General features: G+C 44.9%; 1 pseudogene; it reads right to left on the bottom strand.

Moving 5' to 3' along the window:
• Nucleotides 1-4673: 4673 nt before the first annotated feature.
• On the bottom strand, nt 4674-5280 carry LOC117797994 (annotated as a pseudogene).
• Between the last annotated feature and the right edge of the window lie 4720 nt (nt 5281-10000).

Here is a 10000-nt window from a genome sequence, read left to right as displayed (position 1 = left end):
TTTTTTTCCCTGATGATTCTCAACTGGTCCTGAGTATTGGAATGATGATCATGATGAAAACAAAAATTAGAGTGAGTGCAAGTTAGTACATGAGTAGGTAAATCTCCACACCCCCTCCCTGGTGTAGAAAGACTAATAGTCCATGTTCTACCAGACCCTCTCCAAATAGATTTGTCTCAGCAGAGCATAAAACACACCTGCCTGGATCAGGGGAAGCCAAGTAGAGTTGGCAGTGTGCTATTAGGATGAGAACATGGGTGTGATATAGATGTTGAGATCTGGGGCAACTTCCCTCAGGTGATCAGCCCCTTTTCAGACTCTTCCTCAAGAAACCAAAAAGCTCATCCATGAGGAAACTGACATCACTAAGTGGCTGGCTACACTGATACCACTTGAAATGCCTGTGTGTTTCTAGCCTGGATTCCTTTTGAGTACTTTCTGGACTGAGCTAGGTTGGTCTTGACATGACAAAGCACCAATGTCATTGTCAGTCAAGAACACCCTCACTCTCCCTCAAGAGAAGTGTCCAGGGACTCCCCCCAGAGGACATGTTGAGTCAATTAGCACAGGACTTGGGAGTCCTAACCTCTGACAATATTCACCTTTTCCCAGGTCCTTATCTCTCCTCTTCAGTAGATGCTGTGAAAAACTCCCAGGAAGACTACCTGCATTGACTCAGATGCTCTCTTAAGCTTAATGTCTCCTGTGATCTCACGTAATGGATACATTGTCCTTTCCTTTCTCAGCTTGTTTCTTGCTTTACACTCACTCTTTCACTTTTCTACACACTCTTTCACCCAAGTGTTTGGTAATGCCTATAAAGTTGCAAAGAATGTATTGGAAATAAAAGGGATGAATAATACTACACTCAGTATACAGTTAATTGCAGATTGGATAGACAGCTGATTGGTTTTACTTTTTAAAAGGTGGCTCTGCTTTGAGTGGGTAGATGTGTTTTCCATTTATTATTCTTTCTAAAAGTATAAACATTTATTTTATGCACTTTGTTTAGATAAGCAATTATAATGAAAGAATTTGGAAAACAATCTCAAATATACCTGAGCACTTTTCCTGTCCTTTATGTAGAGCAGATTGTGAACAAATATAGAAGAGAGCGTTGCCATGAGAAACTAGATGTAAAAAGAGAAAACACTGCCCTTTGGGTATTTTGCTTTTTGTTTAAATAAATACACACATTATCCATGTGAAACAAACTGGAAAAGAGAACAAGCCAATGGTAGGACAAAGCCACCCTCCCATGGTTCTGTTGAGGCTGTGGTCTGTGACCTCCCTCCTGGCTCACCCCAGTATGTTCAGGGCAGATCCAGAAGACAGGTAAAATGGAAGGAAAGATGAGCCTGAATGTGGAATGCTTTGGAGGCACAAAGACAAGACAAGAATATGCCAGGCTGCCACCTGAGTAATTCCCTACAAATGTGCGTTGATTCTTGAATTGTAAATATAAATCTAAAAAAATAAAAATGAAGTGTGTGGGGGGATGAAATTTTCTCTGATCACCAAGAAGGGAAAGCCTTCCTCTCTTTCCTTTTCGTATTTACCAAGAAAATGTGAGTGGTCAATTTTTTCTCTGCTCTCACTTAAATTACTTAATGTGTTTTGCATGTAAATAAGACCCTTGTCAGGTTTACAACCAAGGGAGCTCTTTCTCAAGTTCCTGAGACCCATCACTTTGAAAAGAAAACATCAAGGCTGACAGTGTCCCTACTTTACAGTTTCATTGGGATGAAGAGAATGGGTCTAACATGCCTTGGAATCTGGTTCCAAGTTGCAAAAGTACTTCCTGGCTTGAATGTAGGAAACTGTTTTTCCTAGAAATTTTGGATATTAACCCCTTATACAATGTATATGTTATAAATATTCTCTCCCATTCCATAGGTTGTCTTCACTTTCTGAAATTTCCAGGCATCCACTCCAATTCCTGAAGTTTTGTTGGATCACAAGTTACAGGGGAAACCATCTGTGCCCTGTACCAGTATGAGTAATGGTGGAATTTCTTTTTTTTATATATAATAATTTTTTATTATGCTAAGTTGACTGTGTCCCTAGAAAATTCATCAAGGGAATGTCTTCCGTTTGGACATCGTTGGAGGACAAGAGAGGGTGAAGAACTGAATTCTCATGGCCACATTGCAGGAAGCCCCCTCTGCATAGGATTGGCTATCATCTTCAGAGCAAGGAGAGAGCCTGTGAGCTCAGGACAGGTTTTGGTGTCACCTTCCCAAGAATTTCCACCACTGTGGTAACTGCCCCTGGCTGTATATGAGTCACAGTCATAATCAGCCTCATCCTCGTATGGGAGACCAGAGATGGTCAGGGAGGCTGTGTTGTCAGAGCTGGAGCCAGAGAAATGTTCAGGGATCCCTGAGGGCTGCTTATTGACACAATGAATCACAGGTTTAAGAGTCAATCACAGGTGCTGTTGCAGCCAGGGGACACAGTCAGAGGCCCCATTATCACTACTGCTTCAGGCACAGGAGATGGTAACAGTGCTTCCCAGAGCCCCAGGTACTGAGGGAGGCAGATTCGGGGCACACTGGGTCTAGGACACTGAAAAGTACAAAACACACCCATTTAGTTCATTACTGGGCCCAAGTTAAGACTGTGGAGGAGAAATATATGGCCCCACATGTACCCATGGTCCCGTGCATGGAGGCCTCACCTGTGCCTTGACTGAGGAGCATGAGGAAGACCAGACTCCAGGCCATGATGGAGACACCCCAAGAGCAATGACTTCTGAGAACCCAACCTGAAGGCTGGCTGCCCCCCTCCTCTTATCCCTCCCCCTGCTTGGAAGAAAAAGGGGCCTCCATGCAAATGTGCTTCCTGCACAAGCCTCTATTCACCCCCTCTAATCTGACCCTTCATTCTACATATATCTGCATCCCAGGGCAACAGAACTTAGCTGAAGAATTCCAATAATTTGACATGGATTTTCTAGGAAAGAGCTCATGTTTCTGCCCAGGAAATGCAGCCAGACTTGGAATGTCCCTTAGTTCCTACTGTGGGAGTCCACATACAGTTGAGGAATGATCCCATTCCTTTCCACTTGTGTTGTGCTGATGATGCCTGGGGAAAAGAACCAGAGGGGCTGGAGTTAGAGAGATTCACTCTTTCCATGTGAGGCCTCAAAAACAAGGAGAGGGTGGTTCCCATCCCTTATCTCCTTCCTCTCCTCCTCAGTTGGGGGGGTCCTCCTGCTTCTCAGTCCCCTTCCTTGCAGGACTCTGAGGCTGAAGTCTGGTGGTGTCTCTTGGCCTCTCACGCAGGGGACTTATTGGGGCAAAATAGATTTGGATCACCCTTCACACATGGTCCTCCTTTGCATGACTCAGGAGGAATCAGCTCTTGGGACTCTGCACAGGTCAGGGTAAATCTCAGTCATGACCTTCCTCAAATCAAGGTCCTTGCTGCCCCATGTTGGTCACAGATGGTGCAACCCAAGACCAGGGAAGGCTGCTGAGTGAGAGTGAGAATTTCTTCTCTGCTCCATCTCCCCCTTCTTTTTCCCCTTCCAGTCAGTACCAAGTCCTGAGATTGCTCTTAAATCTGTCTTCCTCAAGAAAGGAATGGGTAAACTGCCGTGTCAGGGGCTTCAGACCCTACCCTTCAGCACCAGCTAGCTTTTCCCCCTAACAGACTTGTCACAAAGTTTGTGTTAGTGTGGCAGTTCTTGGCTCAGGGCTGTGGAAATATTAGAGGTCAAATTAAACCATATTCTGAAGAAAGCTGGGATGAGAACAATGGCACAGGTGAGGAAAAAAAAACTATTGGTTACTTATACTTTTGAATAAAAAAATATTGGGAGAGAGGGGCGCCTGTTTGTTGCAGTCCTTAAGCGTCTGCCTTGGGCTGAGGGCATGTTCCTGACATTATGGGATCGAGCCCCACATCAGGCTCCTCCGCTTTGACCCTGCTTCTTCCTCTCCCATTGGCCCTGCTTGTGTTCCCGCTCTCACTGGCTGTCTCTATCTCTGTCAAATAAATAAATAAAACCTTTCAAAAAAATTTGGGGAGAGAGAATGAGAGAGAGAGTTCAGTCAGCATCTGAAACAGCCAAAGTAAACAGGAGCAGTTGTCCAGGGTTTGTGAATTAGGTAGAAGGGAACTGGGGTCAGGATTACTCTAAAGAGCCCACCTCTGGGACTTAACATCAGAGTGCATTTCTCTATCACATGGGGCAGAAGACATTCTTCACTTAATCTCCTCTGTACAGAGACTCACAACTCCTAGCTGGGCACCTTCCTGGGGAGAAGTCCTTTCCACTCACAAAGAGCTGCCTGACCTAGTGTGCTTTCTCATTAGATGGTTTAAAGGGGAAATACCATTGGGGCACCTGGGTGGCTCAGCAGTTAAGCCTCTGCCTTCTGCACAGGGCGTGATCCCAGCAATCTGGGATTGAGCCTAGCATCAGGTTCCTCCACTGGGAGCCTGATTCTTCCTCTCCCACTCTCCCGGATCATGTTCCTTCTCTCACTGGCTGGCTGTCTCTGTCAAATAAATAAATAAATAAATAAAAACTTTAAAAAATCAAAAAATAAAGGGGGGATATCAATCAGGCTGAATGGTCCCTTTCAGAGGAGACGGGACTTTCAGGAAACGGACTACAAATTTTGCGAAGTGTGAATTCCTGAAGAAACTACTCCACCTGCCCCAGAGGATGGAGGGGCCTCCATAGAAATGTGCATCCTGATGTCCCCGTGTTGGGTGAGCATCTTCAGAGCAAGTAGGGAGCCTGTGAACAGAGGGCAGGTTTTGGTCTCACTTGTTCATGAAATGGGATCACTGTGAAAAATTGTAGCTCCCACCATATGAGCATCAGTAATAATCAGGCTCATCTTCAGTCTGGAGCCCAGCGATGGTCAGGGATGCCATGTTTCCATATCTGCAGCCAGAGAAGAGATCAGGGATTCCTTGATGGCCGAGTATTTACATTATAAATCAGGAGTTTGGGGAATGTGCCTGGGAGCTGCTGATACCAGGAGACATAATTACCACTCCCAATGTTCCTGCTGCTTCCAGCACAGGAGATGGTGATAGTCTGCCCTAGGGCCCCGGACACTGGGGGAGGCTGAGTTAGGGAAGACTGTGCCCAGGATCCTGGAAAGTGAATGAACAGGATCTAGTGAGTTTACTGCTGGGGCCCCAGGTGAGTCTGAGGAGGAGACAAAGGATCAGCCCAGATGTTCCTGTGCTCCCTTTCCTGGAGGGCTCACCTGTGTCCTGAGTGAGGAGGGTGAGGAGGACCAGAGCCCAAGCCATGGTGGAGGTGCTCCAAGAATACTGACTTCTCAGACCCCCACCCTGAGCCTCTCTCCCCCATAACTGTCTTATCCACTCACCCTGCCTCAGAGAAGGGAGGGCCTCCATGCAAATGTACTTCCTGCCCTGCCTCTCCTCACCCACTCTGATATGATCCTCTATACCAAATACTTCTTCATCCCTGGGTAAAAAAGCCTTGGTGTCCAGATATTAACACCTGTCACATGCAGTCGCTCAATCATGAGAGGCAGAGTCTGGGACAGACCCCAGGAATTCAAGCCAGCCTTGGAATATCCCTGACTTCCACTGGGAAGGCTTGGTGTGGCTGGGGAAGGAATCCCAGGACCATTTTTCTGTGCAGGACGGGGCTTAGGAAAGCTCTCCAGGCTGGCTGAGATTAGGGGAGATTCAATTACTCCTCTCATCCGGAGCACAGGGAGAGCTGGGGTCTCATTCTGTCTCCTCCTTCTAGGTTCCCTCAGTTAACTTTTCTCAAGACTCACTCTCCTGCTCTACAGTGCTTTGAGGGTAGGAGATGTTTACTGGAACTTCCATAAAGGGAACTACTGGAATACAGCACATGTTAAGCCCCCTTCCCTCGTGTCGCAAGTAGAGTGGCTCCAGAAGCACGTTTGGACCTACCTTCAGGATAAGAGAACAGCCAAAATTGCTTTTCCCCTATTCAGATCCTCGCTGCCTCCTAGTGGCCACAGAGCATAAAGGCCAAGCTCCAGGGAAGGCAGCTGACAGAGCTGGAAACCCATGCTCTGCCCCTCCTCCTGCCCACCCTCCAATTCCTCCCAGCTCTGTTGCAAGCTCTGACCCTTTCTGCTGAAATTCAAGATCCTTCCCATTTTTCCTTTATTTACTCCATAATGAAATATGGCACCTGCAACATCGAGTGGCACACACGTTCTTTCTCAGTGTTGGAAGGAAAGCCACGTCACAGGGATAGAGTGTGTGAGGTGGACATGGCTCAGGGTTGAGGAATCATCACACATTGAATTAATCCAGCTCCAGTCGGTTCGAGGATGACAAAATAGGGATATTGAGAAAATGATTGAATTCTCAACTTGCTTAGGAAACAGAATAATGCAAGAAAGAGAGATCTGAGTAGAGTAGACAAATACCTCATTGAAATCCTGAGAAAGGATTCCAGGGTCTGAGACTCTGGGAGAAGGGGACGGGAGTCAAGATTGGTCTCAGGGGATCTGATCAAGGGACATCTCACAGGGCAAGTATGTGTGCCCAGGAAACACAGGATGTTCTCTGTCTGCGTCTTGGTGCACATTTGTGACCTGACCTCACTGCTAGGTCATTCCTAAGCAAAGTCTCTTCATCCACAGAGATGTTTGACCTAGTGTGCTTTTCTAGAAGCAGGTGGGTTTGGAGAAAAATTGTTCAGGACTCACGGCTCCATTCCAGGAGTTTTGTGGAACAGAGATCCTCTGACGGAACTCTTTTCATGTCACTATTCATACCACAAGACAGAGGCTTCAAGAGCTTCTGAACAATGTGTACCCGGCCCAGAGCATGAGATGAGCAGAGTGGTTACCCCTGGGATGGGGGCAAGGAAAAGTGTTCTGGGAAACAAGAAGCGTTTGGGACTTGAGATTGTTTATGTGCTTTAAACATTCAACTACTGTACTATTTAGACCATTGTTTAAGTAAGGACGTCTAATTTTTGGATAAGAATACCACAGACAGCATGGTACTGGCACAAAAACAGACACATGGACCAATGGAACAGAATAGAGAACCCAGAAATGGACCCTCGGCTCTTTGGCCAACTAATCTTAGATAAAGCAGGAAAAAGCATCTGGTTGAAAAAAGACAGTCTCTTCAATAAATGGTGCTGGGAAAATTGGACAGCTACATGCAAAAGAATGAAACTTGACCACTCTCTCACACCATACACAAAAATAAACTCCAAATGGATGAAAGACCTCAATGTGAGACCGGAATCCAGAATGTGAGACCGGAATCTAGAGAAGAACATAGGCAACAACTTCTATGACATCGGCCAGAGAAACCTTTTTCACAACACATCTCCAAAGGCAAGAGAAAAAAACATAAAATGAACTTATGGGACTTTATGGANGAATGTGAGACCGGAATCTAGAGAAGAACATAGGCAACAACTTCTATGACATCGGCCAGAGAAACCTTTTTCACAACACATCTCCAAAGGCAAGAGAAAAAAACATAAAATGAACTTATGGGACTTTATCAAGATAAAAATCTTCTGCACAGCAAAGGAAACAGTCAAAAAAACTAAAAGGAAGCCCACGGAAGGGGAGAATATATTTGCAAAGGACACTACAGATAAAGGACTGGTATCCAAGATGTACAAAGAACTTCTCAAACTCAATACACGAGAAACAAATAAACAAATCATAAAATGGGCAGAAGATATGAACAGACACTTTTCCAATGAAGACATACAAATGGCTAACAGACACATGAAAAAATGTTCAAAATCATTAGCCATCAGGGAAATTCAAATCAAAACCACACTGAGATACCACCTTACGCCAGTTAGAATGGCAAAGATAGACAAGGCAAGAAACAACAATTGTTGGAGAGGATGTGGAGAAAGAGGATCACTCCTACCTGGTTGGTGGGAGTGCAAGTTCATATAGCCACACTGGAAAACAGTGTGGAGGTCCCTTAAAAAGTTAAAAATTGAGCTACCCTATGTTCCAGCCATTGCACTACTGGGTGTTTACCCCAAAGATACAGACGTAGTAAAGAGAAGGGCCATATGCACCCCAATGTTCATAGCTGCATTGTCCACAATAGCCAAATCATGGAAGGAGCCGAGATGCCCTTCAACAGATGACTGGATTAAGAAGCTGTGGTCCATATATACAATGGAATATTACTCAGCTATCAGAAAGAACGAATTCTCAACATTTGCTGCAACATGGACGGCACTGGAGGAGATAATGCTAAGTGAAATAAGTCAAGCAGAGAAAGACAATTATCATATGATTTCTCTCATCTATGGAACATAAGAACTAGGATGATCGGTAGGGGAAGAAAGGGATAAAGAAAAGGGGGGTAATCAGAAGGGGGAATGANCGGGGAATGAAACATGAGAGACCATGGACTATGAGAAACACACTGAGGGCTTCAGAGGGGAGGGGGTGGGGGAATGTTATAGACTGGTGATGGGTAGTAAGGAGGGCACGTATTGCATGGTGCACTGGGTGTTATACGCAACTAATGAAGCATCAAACTTTACATCGGAATCTGGGGATGTACTGTATGGTGATTAACANATAACATAATATAATAAAAAAAAATCTTAAAAAAAAAGAATACCACAGTAACTAGATCATGACCTTGTCCGAATCAGGGATGCATATGAAACTAGACTTCCAGCCCACTAGTTTGGATCACTGTGTCTTGGGATCCCAGCAGAGAGGCCGCCTGTGAACATTCTGGTGTCCACATGCTTCCTGCAGAAAGCCAACACTCTGCTTCCCGAGGAGATGTCATGCATCTGTTTCATCTCTGTGAGTACTAGCAGCACCCTCAGGGCCTCCATCATAGAGGACTAAGGGTTTCAGGTCAAATGTTTTTGAGTATTCTGCCTACACAATTACACATAACAGAAATAATGCCCTTGATTGCCCACAAAAGGAGGCAAAATTAAGACTTGCACATAATATGATGAATGCACAATAAAGCTAAAACGTGTAAAATTTTTACAATCATAGAAATCAATATGTATTTTGCAACATTCAGTATACAAGAAATATAGAGATTCCTTAAACAATAGCAAGTTAAAAGAGAAAGAGAGAAAGAGAGGGAAAATATCCAGACCACATTTATGGCATCTGACCCAGATATCAATGGATACATGAATTGTTACTCATTCGCGTGCTGATTCCCTTTCCATGCAGTATAATAATAGCATGGGTGGATCAGTTGGCCCCAGGGACTTCTAAAACATTTCAAATCATTCTCCCAAAAGTGTTTATTTTCTCATCATTAAAAAGAAGAATTTGAAATCGGTACTGTTGAATTATTTGAGAAGGCATAGAGGACTGTTCTTGCAGTTTGAGGCACAGCATACGAGACAGAAGGGCTATGGCAGCTCCACAGATCTCATGTTGGAGTGATCCTGTTCACTCCACATCTAGCCTGTGATTTTCCTGGCAATTTCCCTATTATGAAAATAGAGACTAATTTCTCAGAAGGAAACTGTGGTCCCATCTAAGAGGAGACAGAGTCCAAGTGGCAGTTGGGCCTCGCTGCCCTCCTGTGCACATGTGGATACGTTATAAAGATCTCACTGATGCCATGACAGTCAGGGAGCATGGCTTACACTAGAGGCCCTAGAGTCCAACCAGACAATGGTCCCTCTGCCAACTTGTTTGTCTCCATGAAGAACCACACCCTACAGCAGGTGAAGCTTCTGACCAGCCTCTCGAAGACAGGGATCCATGACTCAGGACACTGTTCTGTGTTCAGTAGCACAGACTACGTTCCCACTGTGCTGAAAAGATGCTGAGGGATTCCANACGTTCCCACTGTGCTGAAAAGATGCTGAGGGATTCCATATACGACATTGTTCTGGCCTCAATGATTCAATAATTCAACAACGATAGGGCTGTTTACTGGGGAAAGGAAGAGCGTATATCGTGAGAAGATTTTTGAAAATAATTGTTGGTGAGAACATTATGGAAAGATTGAGCTCTCAAGTGGGTGA

This window comes from Ailuropoda melanoleuca, unplaced genomic scaffold (assembly GCF_002007445.2).
Source record: "Ailuropoda melanoleuca isolate Jingjing unplaced genomic scaffold, ASM200744v2 unplaced-scaffold2139, whole genome shotgun sequence".
NCBI lineage: Eukaryota > Metazoa > Chordata > Mammalia > Carnivora > Ursidae > Ailuropoda > Ailuropoda melanoleuca.
This window is presented reverse-complemented; position numbering and strand designations above follow the sequence as displayed.